The 15,283-nt window shown below is 36.2% G+C and overlaps 1 long non-coding RNA gene across 1 annotated transcript; it reads left to right on the top strand.

Annotated features, from left to right (window-relative positions):
- Window positions 1–976: 976 nt before the first annotated feature.
- On the top strand, window positions 977–7,275 carry LOC141381942 (uncharacterized). The gene is made up of 3 exons (XR_012402853.1): window positions 977–1,006; window positions 2,251–2,400; window positions 6,078–7,275. It is a non-coding gene; the product is annotated as an uncharacterized lncRNA (long non-coding RNA).
- Window positions 7,276–15,283: the final 8,008 nt, after the last annotated feature.

Here is a 15,283-nt window from a genome sequence, read left to right as displayed (position 1 = left end):
TCTTATATTTTCATTCACTAACAGAAATTCACAAATAATTACCCATTCTTTGTTTATTTTAGAATATAATTTATTTATTTTTTTATTAATTAAAATCACTTTATCTTATTAGGAATAAAAAGAATCTAAGATTCCTGTAATATTATGCAGATGTATTTAAAGAAGATTATCGATTTTAGATGCTTTCCTTACGGTTATTTGTTTAGGTGTCATTGTAATTTCATTCATTTAATTTTGTTTGTTTAATTTAGTAATTTTATTATTATTATTATTGTTGTTAATATTTTAATTCTATTAATATTTTCCCTTTCTGTCTAATGATATTATTTGTATTTGTATGTGATTTTAGATATTTTTTTCTTATGACTATGTATATTATTGACCTTTTTAAAGATTTGTCTGACTTTGTTATGATGTTCTTATATTGTCAGTTCAAGCATTAATTGAAAAAAAAGTTATTCAACTGATTGATTAAAGTTTCAGGTTTTCATCCAATACTAAATGATGTACCTGCTGTTTAAAATATTAACTTTTATACAACGTAATACTATTTTACTCAAAATAAAGAGAACTATTGAACAACGTGCGTGTATTAAGTGTCTTAATGAAGGTTTAATTTATTAAATAGCAAAATTTCACTTCATTCTAAGTATACATCACTATATATAAGAAATGGAGTACTAGTTTTAATCAGCTCATTTGTGGCTGTTGTTTCTTGCTCGGACTTACCGGATTTCTTTTTGTTAATTACTTTCATATAAAGAAACTGTTGAAGAGAAGTTATTTTGTTTCTGTTCATAGTTTAATTTATTTTAAACAGGACATTTTTTATTGCTTTGTTAATTTTTAACAGGATAAAGTGTCCAAACGCAGAGAAAAACTATATATAATAAGTCATGACTCATGACTAAGAGTAAGTGGCAAAAAAAAAAAGACTTTTATTTTGGCGTGACTTGTGACGTCATAAGCCTGCGCCGCTCTCGCGCTGTGATTCAACTGGAGAAAGGTTTGGCTGTTTCTCAATTCCAAGAACGCAGAGAATGGACTTGCGTTCTTGTAGAGTGCGGTCTTGCCAGGTGTCCTCGGAAGAACGAACTCAGGAGACCGCGAGGGCAGAGAACGCGTCCTTTGAGAAATGGGATGCTGCGTTCTTCCTGATGGTCATGTGACCTTCACGCGTTTTAAATGGAAATTATTTAAACATTACAGCCTTCATACAACGATTTATTGTTTCCCCCTTCTTCAAAATATATACTTTGCATAAAAACATTATAAATATACTCTGCACAATATAAATAAAACAAATTTTAATACGAATTTCATCAACCAAACACCCTTAATGTGTTTATTCCTTTATTAAGATGTTGATGTTAATGTTTACTTACACCGTTTCATTTAGGGAAACTCCTGAGGTAAATAAGTGATATCTCTGAACTTTAATAATAAATCTAAATAAAATGCTGCGCTTCCCACCTCCAGTCGCAATGACTTCTGGGACTTCCAGAGCGAGCTCGCTGCTGAAGTCTGCATTGGTGCGTCCTCGATATCAAGAACACATCCGGGAAGTTTCACGCGTCCTCCGTACTTGCGGTCTTGAGTATTGGAACTGAACTTAGGCAGCTGATGATGACGTTTCACGAGAACACGAGGACGCAAGACCGCTGAAGAACGCATATTGAGAAACAGCCTTTGTTTTAAAGCGTTTAGCCTTATATAAAGCGATTGATTAAAGTTTCAGTGTTTTCATTTAGTGCTAAATTATGTACCTGTTGACAATATTATTTTAACCCTTATACAAAGTAGTACTATTTACTAAAACTTACAGTAATGAGGTCTATTTTTTGAATAAAGATAGGATAAACTTATTGTTCCGGAGAGGAAATTTGTCTTGTGCAAAAAAGTGCAATAAACAGACAATAAGATAAATAAAACAAACAAAACAATTAAGAAGATACTTGGATAAAGTAAAAGTGTGTATTAAGTGTTTTAATGAAAGTTTAATTGATTGAATAGCACTATGTCATTCCATAATAAATATACATCACTATATATAAGAAATGGAGTACTAGTTTTAATCAGGTGATCAGTGGCTATTGTTTCTTGATCAGACTTATCTGATTTCTGTTTGTTAATGACTCTCATATAAAGAAACTGTTGAAGCAAGTGTTGAAGAGAAGTTATTTTGTTTCTGTTCATTGTTTTATTTATTTTAAACAGGACATTTTTTTTTGTTTTGTTCATTTTAAACAGGATAAAGTGTCCAAACACAGAGAAAAACTCCTGCTGAAGCGACTGATCTCCACACTGTTATAAAGATGGCGTTTATTAAAGAGGAGAGTGAAGATGTGAAGATTGAAGAAACATTCACAGTCAAACAGGAAGATCTGCAGGAACAAACAGGTTGAATTTCATTCTCAAAGACCAACTCAGTCATTTATTCCTCATTCAGATATATTTTAATAATAAGAATACTAAATTAAATCCATCTTGCAGCCCTGAGTGTGCTGCCTAGTTCTCCTAAATGCACATAAGCACTCATTGAAAGACAGGAATGAGTTTCTTTCTTGTTGCTTGTTCTCAGGTCTTTTGTCATTATTTTATGTATTATTAGTCTCCCATTTTCTCTACCTTCTTAAGGTTGTTGCTTTTTTGTTCTCCTACTGTTTGTAAGGTGTCCTTGAGCACAAAAAACGTGCTTGGGCACTAATGTCGTTTTAAAATTATTATTGAACAAATGCTTATATTTGCGTGTCACACTCACTATACAAATTTATCAGGACTTACTGAAAATGGAAAGGATTGGAAGGACATTTGCTGTGCTCTATCATTGATAGGGAAAAGGAGACTCTTTGCTAGATTTACTTTGTATCCAGAAGCATTTCCAAATTCTGAAATTATTGTAAGAGCTTTTGGAATACATGTATCTGGATTTGACAGAAAAAGAAGATTATCCGCATATAGCAGGAACTTATGTTTGTGTCCCTCTCTGAAAATTCCTTTTAAGCCATCTGAGTTCCTTAATACGTCTGCAAAAGGTTCAATAGCAATGTCAAAGAACAGGTGGTAGCCCTGTCTTGTTCTTCTAGAGAGTGGAAAGCCTTTAGAAATTATATTATTTGTTTGAATAATTGCTTGGGGTCTGGAATATAAAATTTTAACTAAGGAACAGAATCCAGGATCAAAACTAATTTTTTAAGTGCTGTAAATAAACAGATATACTCTATTCTATCAAATGCCTTATGGGCATCTAAGGAAATTAGGACCTCTGGATTGGTATTATTTTTTTGGTGAATAAATAATATTTAAATAAGCGATGAAGGTTGTAAGATAACTGTCTCCCAACACAGCAGAGTAAGCTGATCGGACGATAAGATTCACAGTTAAGTGGATCCTTAATCTTTTTAAGAAGTACTGTTATAACAGTCGATCTCATGGAGGGGGGGAGTGATTCCGAAACAAGAGCTTCAGCAAATACCTTGCATAACAGGGGTGTTCACTTGGCAGTAAACTTATTATAAAACACGGATGGGAAGCCATCGGGGCCTGGTGCTTTTCTGGTTTTCAATTTTTCGATAGCATTTTCAATTTTAGAAGGTGTTAAATTTAATTCTAATGCCAACTGATCTGAATCACAGAGGGATGGTAATTCTAAATAATTAAAAAAAGCTCTTAATATGTTCAATTTAGTTTACCTCAGAGCTGTAAAAAATTTTATAGAAGTTTTTTGATTGATCATTAATTCTCTGTTGATCAGTAATAAGGCTGCCATCATCCTTACTAACTGCTGCTAAAAAACCAGCTGCTGAGGATTGTGTCAGTTGGTAACATAATAAACTGCCAGCTCATTTCCCATGTACACAATGAATCTAGCGGGATCTTATGTGGAGATCCTCGATATTTTCACCTGAGGGAGTCATATTCCGCTTGCAGAAGTCTTTTCTTATGGAGCTCTTCGGAAGGTGATGTTAAGAGTAGCTGATCAATTGTATTAATTTTATTTATAATCTCTGTAAGCCGTTTTGATTTTCACTATTTAAATTTTAATTGCACTAGCTTGATCTAAAATTTGTCCTCTTATATACGTTTCTGAGTATCCCATAGGATGCTATAACTTATCTCTGGGGATTCCTTTGTCTTAAGGAAGAAATCAATTTGAGCATCAACAAATTTTACGAAATCGTCATCTGCCAAGAGTCTTGAGTTAAACCGCCATGTACGTTGGGGGATTACATTGCCTGGAAAACATAGCTTTAGTGAGACTGGACAATGGTCTGAAATAACAAAACTACCATACTCTACTGCTGACATTAAGGGAAGTAACAACTTGTCCAGGAGAAAATGATCAATCCTGGAATAGGTTTGATGCACTGGTGAATAGAGGGAAAATTGCTTGGAAGATGGATATTTAAATATCCAGAGGTCACTTACACCATATGTCTAAAGGAAGGAATTGATACATTGTGCTGGCTGTCTTAATGTATTACTCGAAGAGCTAGAGCGGTCCAAAATTGGGTGCAAAACACAATTTAAATCCTCCTAAAATTAAATTGTGTGTCGACTAGGCAAAATTGAAAATAAATTACTGAAAATTTTTTCATTGTCCCAATTAGAAGCATACACATTAGCCAGGACTACAGACATGTTTAAACGTTTACCTTGGATTATTATGTATCTGACATTTTTATCCAACACATTTGACTCCAAAACAAAATGTAAATTTTTATGTATGAGTACAGCAATGCCCCTACTTTTGCTATTGAAGTTAGAATGATATATTTGTTTATGTATAACGTCCTATATTAAGTTTAGAATAGTCTTTTTTCAACAGATTTGTCTCCTGTGAATATACAATATCGGATGTTTACTTATTAAGATATACTAACACCTTGTTTCGTTTTGCTGGGTGATTTAGCCCCTGCACATTCCAACCGGTAAAGTGTGTCTTTACTCCACCCATTTTATGGAGGGCTGTCAAAAACATTTATCAGTAGCATATAAAAGGAATCTGGGTTTTGTATGTAGGGGATGTGTGGGGGAGAGAGGAAAAAAAGAGAGAAAAAAAATGGGGGTGATCACACATATACTTATAAACATGAAACAACACAATATTAAAACCTTGCATATAAACTTGCACACACTTCCAGCTACTCCCTCTCTTAACTAGCTTACCATGTGGGATCTCACATAAAAAATAAATCCATTGGAACAGTTTTTGATGTTTTACTACAAAACTACACCATTATTGACAAAATATACTTGAGAGCTAGAAATAACAACGAACATGTGCTAAAGTGGTCATTTAAAAGTTAACCGGAGAGTGACATTAACATTTGTATTGTATTGTAGAATATCCTCTTTTTTTTTGAAAAAGTTGTGGCATTTAATCAAGAAGGTGCGTTGCAGTTATTTGTCGTCCACTGGTTTGCTGCATAGAGTGATTTGAGCGGGGAGACCTCTCCTCAAGATCTTCGCTTTGGTCTCAGCAGAGCCAGCTTCTTTCTTTCACGATACTAAACTCTTTCTCCAGGGTAGTAAGAGAGTCGGAGTATCCACCCAACACAGACTCCAGACCAGTCACTCGCTCTTTCGCTGCTTCCACTCTGGCGTTTACCACTCTTCCACTTCCACTCTTGCTTTTTCCAAGATAGAGGCGCGTGCACACGCTGCGGCTTCTCTCTTTTCCGACAAGACAGTGTTTTTGTGTTCTTTGTCATGTACGTGGCAGTGTTATTGTACGTCCTAGCCGCGTGGGAGGATCTGAACTTGGCTAGCGGCTAACCCACACAAACCTGCTATCCCCTTCATTCTAGCGAACGTAGGCTTGCTAGACAACAAACTGGACTATAGCTGTCTACTTCGTTCATCTTAAATGACTGTAAAGAACTATTGTGCATTTGTGTTTACGGAAACTTGGCTCAGTGACAACGTTCCGGACATTGCTGTTCCAGCCTTCATACTAATGTAGTCTGCAATTACTGCTCGCCACTGGTGGAGTTTATGGTTTTAAAGTGCCGGCTGTTTTATCTACAAAGGGAATAAACAGCCATACTGCTTTTCTCTGTTTACATCCCTCCCAGCTCTAATGCCAACAATATGAGAGAGGCGCTGAAAGACCTGTACCTGGACATCAGTGAGCAGCCTACAGCCCACCCAGATGCTTTTCTCATCCTGGCTGGGGACTTTAACCATGCAGACCTAAAAAGTGTGTTTCCAAAAATACACCAACACATACACTTTTCAACACGGGGCAATAACACACTGGGCTTTGTTTACACCACACAGAGAGGAGCTTACAGCTTGTGATGCAGCAGATTAAGTCTGTCCTGCCCCCCCACCTTGGACCCCTTTCAGTTTGCATATCGGTCCTACCACTCAGCGCTCACAAAAAAAAAAACTCCTACACCCGAATGCTGTTCATAGACTTCAGTTCAGCATTCAACACTATCATCCTTCAACAGCTCACTCAAAAACTGGTCCAGCTGTCAAAGTTACATCTCTCTGTGTAACTAGCTGCTGGATTTTCTCACTGGAAGACCACAAGCAGTACGGGTCGGCAGTAACATATCTAGCACCATCACTCAACACTGGGGCCCCTAAGGGATGTTGAGCCCTATCCTCTTCACTTTTCTGATTCATGACTGTGCACCATCTCACAACTCTAATCTTTTCATGAAGTTTGCGGATGACACAACTGTGGTGGGTCTCATGTACAAAAACAATGAGAAAAACTATAGAAGCAAGGTGAGCCGTCTAGCTGAAAGACAGCTTCATCCATCAGGCTGTCAGGAAGCTGAACCCTCTCACAACTCTGCCACCACTCCCCTCTCCCTCCACACGCACCTTTGGACTCTGACACACATGAAAACACACACACATGCACACATTCATCTGCACTGGTCACTTTATGTAACATTGGTCTACCAGTTAGACACATCATACTACATTTACATATATTATGACACTGTCACTTTGTCATAATCATCATGTGCACAAGCCTTTTTGCACTATATACTGTTCTTTATCAGCACAACTCTGGTTTACAATTTTTTTATTTCGTATGTATATTTTTAGACTACGCTTTAAATATATTTTTAGACCACATTTTATGTACAATTGTATATATTGTAAATTTAGATTTCTTTTTCTTAAAACTCTACTTTTTATATTAATAATATATGTTAGGCACCTAGGGTCTGAGAGTAACGTAATTTTGATTCTCTGTATCTCCTGTACATGTGGCTGAATTGACAATAAAGCTGACTTTGACTTGACTTTAAACGTGGTCCAGCATTGCATAACTGTCCGAAGCAGGTCAATTTGATTGCAAAGTTCATTTGACTGTGCAACGGCCTTTTCTTCAATTTTAGCAATCAAGTTGCCTTTTAGTGCATCAATAGCTTGAAGAACTGCACTGTTATCACTCACCCGCGCCATCTCTTTCTTAGGTGCAGCTTGCACTTCGGGGTTAGCATTAGCATGGAGGCTAGTAGCGGATTCTGCCTCTCGATGGTTGCTTCAGCCTTTATTTATCCTGATTCAAGTTAAATTATGCTCAGAGCAGCTAGACTCTGACACTTAAACGCTTATTTTCCAGTACAGGTATGTTTAAGGTATGAGTATTTAGGATAAGAGCAATATTAAACAAAATTAAGTTTCATGTGAGAACCTCAACATTTTGCGTCTTCACATGGCCGGTAGTCCAAAACAAACAATATAAAAATAATCACAATGAAACAAAATCCTCAGCACTTATAACTCAAATGAAAGTGAAAGGAAAAAATTGCAAATGATTTTAGGCCAGCAGGTTCATCAGATTTAAAAACAGGGAAAAGTAATAATGATAATAATAGGACGGGGAGAAAACAAAACAAGAGAAATAAAATGAGAATTTGGGTAAAGAAAACAAAAACTTTTGGTTCTTACCCACGGAGCGGAGGGGTAAAATGAAATGCTTTTGGTAGCTGACTCCATGTCAGCGAGATAAATCGGTAAGTTGATTTTTTTCAGGACACACTGCACTGAAGTCTTTGGTGATGCACTCGTTCACAGACGTCACGAGCACTTCAGTAACAAGACGGCAATCTTTGCTCTGTTGCTTCAATACATACTTTCGCTTTTTGTTTCTCAAAGCCAATCGTTAAGTTTACAATGCTCGTCTCGACCCGGTTTCTCTACTCGTTTCCCCGCGCTGGAACAGTTCAGTCAAGCTGCCCAATTAAACATTCCTCCTCTTCCTTTAAACTCTCACCCATTTCCTTTTTGCCGTCCCATGGGTGGAGACCAATTAAACAATGTTGACTGTCGTCACAGAAAACACCAAAAATCATAAATGCATGATTATATGCCTTCATGGCTTTGCAATCAAAAAAAATTTGTTAAAATAGAGGACAATGAAAAAAAACAGCCATGAATATAATGAAAAGGGAGTAAATTTGCCCATTGTGTATTGAGATTTAAAAAAAAAAAAAAAAATTTTAAAGCATTTACCCAGAATATGTCAAAATAAGATGCCCCCAAGTATCAGTCCGTTTGCTGAAATGCAGAGAAAGTTTTGGCCAAATTAAGCCTCAAAATCACCCCAGAATTGATGAAAATGACCCAACAGCACACAAGGGGAAAGGTGCACAATCCAGCCTTTATGCAGATGGTGTACAGGTATGATTCATGTCTGCGAGGCAAATATTCAGCTGTTTGTTCAGCTGTGACCCCAGAACTTTTTTCTGATGCGCTTACCAGTCAGGCACAAAATGAACAAGTATTCACTGTCTTCAGGGCTCGAAATTACAACCATTTTGGTCGCATATGCGGCCAAAATTTTCTCTATGCGACCTCAAAATATATTTGGGAGCATTTGTGCGAGTGCAAAAAAATTGCTGTGTGTGACCAGTTTTTACTGCAAAATGTTCAGCACATGCACAGATTCGGGAGATATTCACGCTGAATGCATCTTTGCACTTGAAACGCAGCGCTCAGGAATGGTTTAAAACAGTTGTCATGTCAACTTGCTGCAGTAAACAAAGCCAAGTTCGTAATGCTTGCCCGCCTTTGGGCTCTACCTATTGGCCCACTGCTCTATAACTGAATGCAAATGGATTGGTTAATATCAGCTGTCAATCACAATCACTCAACGCCTTCTGGCTTGGGATGACAGGGAGAGCTACAACCCCGAAAAATTGTAAAGCGCTGTCCATGTAACCATGGCATCTAAAGTTACAAATAACGACACATCTTAGTAATGATCCTGTGCTGAATGTTAATCCACCATCTACACTTTTCAAAGAGTAGATAAAAGACTTCAATTGGCTTCAAGTCCGCTATGAAAAGTCAATTTTCAGCTATCTGTTTGCCACATCTAGCACGAGAGCTTCTGTTTAATCCTTCATTTAATCGGCAGATGCTGTCCGCCGTGCAAGTGGCAGCTGACAGTCACATATAATCTTACATATAATCCTACAATGACAGTCACATATAATCTTAACCAATGTCCCCAGTCTGAGCCGATAGGAGCCATGATAATTAGTTCACCTTTTGAGTCTTCTGGTTGTTGAGTCGTTCGTTCATCACGTGACAGAATAACTCAAACCCGAGGACTCGAGAGTTGAATAGATCAATTCTTTTTTTTTTTGGCTCTAAACGCATATGATTGGCCCGTGATGAACGAATGATTCAAACCCGAGGACTCGAGAGGTGAACAGATCAATTCTTTTTCTTGCTCTAAATGCATATGATTGGCATATAAATGCATATGATAGGCTGTAGTCTTTCATGTGGTGAACAAACGACTCGGTAGAGGACTCGAAAAATGAACTGATCTTGTCTCGCACTACACATCGTGCACATGAGCGAATTAATGAATCTTTTAGTTAATCCGAGTCATTCATTCATTTTGTCACATAACATGAAAGAAAGCATAAGAGATGAGTTATTTAATAAATCAAATAGTCTTTGTGAATAGTTTTGTAACATGATGCTGCCAGCATTAGACACTTAAACACTGTTTAATTGTTGTTTATTGTTTTATTATTATTATTATTTCACCAGAAAAGCTTTTATAACAAATCAGATTACTTTATAAATCACGACAATAAAATAAGCAAAAGAAAAACAAAATAGTGCACATCAAGCTAGGCTTTTTAATAAATAAAAACAAGCAAGCTTTAAATTAAATAACGTGTTTGTGCCATAAAATCTTTATATGAAATATGGCAACTCTTCCCAGTAGATGTTTTTATGAAACAGCAATTTAAGTGAAAGATAATACATATAAAAATACAAAAGCCACAGAGCCTAATGAGCTTAACAACTTGACTTGAGAATAGAACAGTGCATTTAAAAAAAATTTAAAATTAAATAAGCTTTAAAACAACATTGTGTGGCTTTACTTGTTGGACTTGGCTTAAAGTTAATAACACAAGCTCTGAACCTTTGATAGGCTGAGTCTGTTTCTTCTTTTGTCATTAGTTGTTGTCGCAGGATAAAAGATGCTAAATGAGTAAATGCAAATGCAAACTTTCTTTATACAAATATTAGACCAACACATAAAGTCTGCATAGAAAAACATTAAACAAAAATGGGGTATAAATGAACAAACTACAAATCACTTGTAATTGTAGAATTTAATTAATCTATCACCTAGCTTAGTTTGTTTTCTGATAGCAAGCCAGCAAATAGACAAATCAATATATACTAGATATAAACCACATATCCAGTAGGAAAAAAGCAGCAATAACTTAGTGACAAAAGGACAGACCTTTTTTATTTCTTAGAAAATGCTTTTTAAGTTCACATTGTTTGATGATTTTATGAAAAGTTTAAAATATGATCATATGATGCAACAAAAATTTTGTTTTACATAAATATTATTGACTGAGGTTCTCGTTACAGTGTACAGTGGAGCTACAGTTTAAGATCAGATATGCACATAATAATGTAAGGATGGCTATATCTCTCCATAATAATAAACCCTGAAACTGTTATGGAACTCCACACGAGACAAGAGCATGAGAATGGTCAGTCACTAAAACAACTTTCTAATGTGAGAAGAAGATTCAGGTTGTCTCGATCATGCATCCTGAGCCCCCCTCTTTGCCCTGGACTTTACCTTCTCCACCAGAGCAGCTCACTCACATTCCACACAGAATGTTTAAATTCTTAATATGGTGTATCTTGTGGCTTTATATTCATGTTTGGTGTGATTTAAAATGTCTCTGTGTGATTGGTAAAGTGGTCTTAATTTTACTGTAATATTTTACAATCTCCTTTATATCAGTTAACTTGGGTTTTGACTTTGATATGATCTTTGCCAGATGCTCCACTACAAGGAAAATGGTCTTCGCATCAACTCATGACCAGGCCAGAGTCTCGGTGAAGCTTTTATTGTCTTGAATTTATGATGATTTGAGTATTTAGGCAAAGGGTGCAGAAGTGTCCGAGTGATCCTGTAGACAGGATACCCCATTGCAGGTTGTGAGTCTCTGAGCTCTGCATCAGGACTTATATGCTGCAACGTATTTCTACATGGTCAGGTATTCCTCTTTAACTCTTAAATGTATCTTTGAGTAATTGATGTTGTACAATCTTGATTGACTTATTTTGTTTAATTATGTGAACTGGAATGGAAAATCTTTTCCTGACAAATAAATGTAAAATTCTTGTTTAACTCTAATATCTCCTGAAATCATTTAAATCTAGTAGATTGTTTAGGCTGATGTTTCCGCAGTCTACGACCAGGATTATTCATACATTCAGGCGCAATGGATGGAGCATAGGCACAGAATTAGAGACTTGTTGATTTCTGACAATCACTGATGATATAATCTAGGGACTAAATCAAACTTTCTTTAAGTATGTGCAAGCATGGGGCGGCCTATTATTACTTAAAGGAAATTAGCTTATCTGCTAAGAATTGGAACTGGCGAAGATATGTCCGTGTGCAGATGAAACTGCCCAGCCATACTGACTCTAAGCGACTTTGAGTGAACGATGAAACATTAATTGAATATAAGGATTTATTAGGTTAATAAATCTAAATTAGACCTAATCACAACCTATAAGGTAATCAGCTTGAATTAGATGAATCTAAAATTATTATAAATTGGAGTCAGATTAAAATTCAGAGCTAGAAACAAATTAAAATAAATTACAACGAATAAAAATATTTCTTTTCACATGTGCTAAAAGGTTTACACGCATTTAACCTTCACCCATGCTGTTAGCTCCGTCATGGGACTAATAGATGGACCCTCACATGTGTGTGTATTTATATAGTTTATAACCATAATAGTTCTACAGTTTCTTCTATTTCACTTGTTGATTTCTATTTTATTGCGCATTTTATTTAAATAGTGTATTTATTTTGTTAAAGAGTCCATATTATGGGTTTTTGAAAATGCCCTTCCATGTAGTGTGTAACAGCTCTAAGTGAAGTGAAATATGCAGCTAAGGCTTAAATCTGTAAGTGTACAATGTTTAAAACTGTTGATTCATCTATAAAAGAGTCGACTCATAGTGCTTCAAATGAGTCGTCTTGATAACGGGTCATTAGGTGTTTTGTGATGACGTATCTACGAAACACAAGTAGTTGCGTGCGCAAACCCGGGAGATTTGAAACCTGCGGCCTCACCTACTAGCACAAAAAAAAAAAGCCACACACACACACACGCGCGCGCAGGTCGAATGTGACGTCACACTGTGCAGATGGATATTATTGAGTCTCTACCCAAAGATGAAACCTCAGCATTAGCCCAGCCTTGAGCAGTTTGAGTGCTTCTGGAAACTTCATGCTTTAGACTGGGTGTATATTACATGCTTAATATTCTATTTTTAGACTGTGTGTGTGTGTGTGTGTGTGTGTGTGTGTGTGTGTGTGTAGGCCTATTATTATTTAAAATAAAATTTAAAATAAAAATGATTATATTATGTAAAAAATATTATTCTTTATAATTATATCCAGTTCCCCTAAAACTTTGCTTAAATACCATATACATTTATTAAATAAATAAAACCAAAAAGTAAATAACTGTTTAGTCTGACAAGTTTTCAGGACATATCAAATTTCAGCACAACACTAACTAACTTTTCTCAATCACACACACACACACACACACACACACACACACACACACACACACACATGTACACACTCTCACTAACACACTCACTCTTGTACATGCTCTCTCTCACACACACCTACATTCTATCTCATTTCAATCAGAATGACTTTTTTAGCATAATTGGAAATGATACAATGTTGCCAACACAAACACATAGACATCTCACAGACACATGTACATGCTCTCACTTACAAATATAAGCCCTCTCTCTCTCACACACACACACACACTTCTACATGCTCTCTCATGAACATGTACTGGCTCTCTCTCTTACACACACTACTACATGCTGTCTTTCACTCACACACACACACACACACACACACACACACATATGTGTTATACACATATTTGTTATACACACATATATAATGATACTTATGATACTTATTAATATAATTTTACGTGCTCATTAGGCTAACGATAGGTGGTTGCATTATTATTATTTGGTCATGAAGGTATTAATTGTTTTAAATAGTTTTTTAGCTAATAATGTTTGTGATGTCATACATGCTACAAAAGGCTTTTGAAGCTGACAAGACGTGGAGCAACCATGACCAGAGCGTTTCAGAGAGAAGGTGTCTCTCAAAATGCAGTGGCCCAGCTCGCTGCAATTGCAGAGCTGTACTTTGCTAACAGGGACCAATTTAACAGAATCAGCTTCACACCAGGAAAATTAACAGAGTTCGCTCAAAAGGGTTGAGAGCTCATTTTTGGAGACTTTTGCATAAAGGTTGTATCAATGAAAAGGAAGGGTTCACTTTTGTCTTTTTATCTGAGTAAGTGATTAGAGTAGATTTGCTATCTCACTTATTGTTAAGGCCATGTTTATTGTATGTTTCTTTGTTCAATAATGCTCCTGTTTACTGTTGCTAAAATGTAGAAGCAAAAACCTACAGCACAATAAGCTTAGCTTATACAGTTGAAATCAGAATTATTAGCCCCCTTTTGATTTTTTTTCCCTTTTTTAAATATTTCCCAAATGATGTTTAACAGAGCAAGGAAATTTTCACAGCTTGTCTGATAATATTTTTTCTTCTGGAGAAAGTATTATTTGTTTTATTATGGCAAGAATAAAAGCAGGTTAAAAAATTTTTAAAGCCATTTTTGGGACAAAATTATTAGCCTCTTTAAGCTATTTTTTCGATAGTCTTCAGAACAAACCATCATTATACAATAACTTGCCTAATTACCCTAACCTGCCTAGTTCACCCTATTAACTTAGTTAAGCCTTTAAATGTCACTTTAAGCTGTATAGAAGTGTCTTGAAGAGTATCAAGTAAAATATTATTTACTGTCATTATGGCAAAGATAAAATAAATAAGTTATTAGAAATGGGTTTTTAAAACTATTATGCTTGGAAATGTGCTGAAACAATCTCCCCTCCATTACACAGAAATTGGGGGGAAAAAATAAACAGGGGCGCTAATAATACAGGGGGGCTAATAATTCTGACTTCAACTGTAATGCCAAAGGAAAAAAAATTGACATCGGATGCAAATTTTTAAAATTCCGACTAAATTAATTAATTTTCTTTTCAGCTTAATCCCTTTATTAATCTGGGGTTGCCACAATGGAATGAACCACCAGCTTATCCAGCAACTTCCATGTTTTACACAGCAGATGCCCTTCCCGCTGCAATGCACCACTGGGAAACATCCAAGCACACACATATTTGAGCCTACTCAATTTACCTGTACCACATGTCTTTGGACTTGTGGAGGGAACCGGAGCACCCAGAGGACACCCACGCGAACACAGGGAGAACATGCAAACTCCACACAGAAATCCCGCCTGACCTAGCTGAGGCTCGAACCAACGACCTTCTTACTGTGAGGTGAACATTCTACCCTCTGCGCCACCACATTGCCCGCCATTTGAATTGTTTTTCTAAAATTAGTTTTTTTTTTCAGCCTACTGTTTGAAAGATAATGAAAAAAATATTTGCCACAAAAAAAGTTTAATTGCAGAACTGAGACTTAAAAAAAATATTCATTTTAGAAAAAAAATGTATATGGTGGCTGCATGGTGGTGCAGTGGGTAGCATGTTTGCCTCACAGCAAGGAGGTCACTAGTTTGAGCCTCGGCTGGGTCAGTTGGTGTTTCTGTGCTGATCATCTCCCGATGTTTGTGTGGGTTTCCTCTGGGTGCTCTGGTTTCCCTGACAAGTC

The sequence above is a fragment of the Danio rerio genome, chromosome 4 (assembly GCF_049306965.1).
Source record: "Danio rerio strain Tuebingen ecotype United States chromosome 4, GRCz12tu, whole genome shotgun sequence".
In the NCBI taxonomy this organism is placed as follows: domain Eukaryota; kingdom Metazoa; phylum Chordata; class Actinopteri; order Cypriniformes; family Danionidae; genus Danio; species Danio rerio.
This window is presented reverse-complemented; position numbering and strand designations above follow the sequence as displayed.